Raw genomic sequence first — 499 nt, 5'->3', positions numbered from 1 at the left:
CTACATTTGGTGATTTGAGGGCGTACCCAACAAAGTCGCATGCAGTTGATGACAACCATTAGAGAAAACATATAGTTTTAGACCAATGTTGTATCTAAGTAGAAGACGTTTTAAACATTTTTGGAGATAACATTTATTTGTAAATGGGAGTCAATTTTTTTTGCATTTTGCACACATAGATATAAAGAATTGCGAAAACAAGATCTCTTATTAATACTTCAAGCAAATGAATACAATTCGTTTATTGTTTATTCTCCTATTCCTTATTTCTAAAATTCTTTTGTAGCCTCTACGCGCCATTTCTTTAAGTTGTCTAGCTATTCCCCCACAAGCTTCAAAAACGCCTTCATTTCTGGAAGAAGCTCTGTTTCCGGGTACATTGTCATCTCTTGTCTAGCTTCGTAGAACAACTTCAACCAATCATCAGAAAAATCACCGAGACCATCAACTAATTGTCTGCATCTCCCTTCCCATTTGTTTATCTCCCATTGACTTTCTT

Source organism: Lupinus angustifolius, chromosome LG04, assembly GCF_001865875.1.
Source record: "Lupinus angustifolius cultivar Tanjil chromosome LG04, LupAngTanjil_v1.0, whole genome shotgun sequence".
Taxonomy (NCBI): Eukaryota; Viridiplantae; Streptophyta; class Magnoliopsida; order Fabales; family Fabaceae; genus Lupinus; species Lupinus angustifolius.
This window is presented reverse-complemented; position numbering follows the sequence as displayed.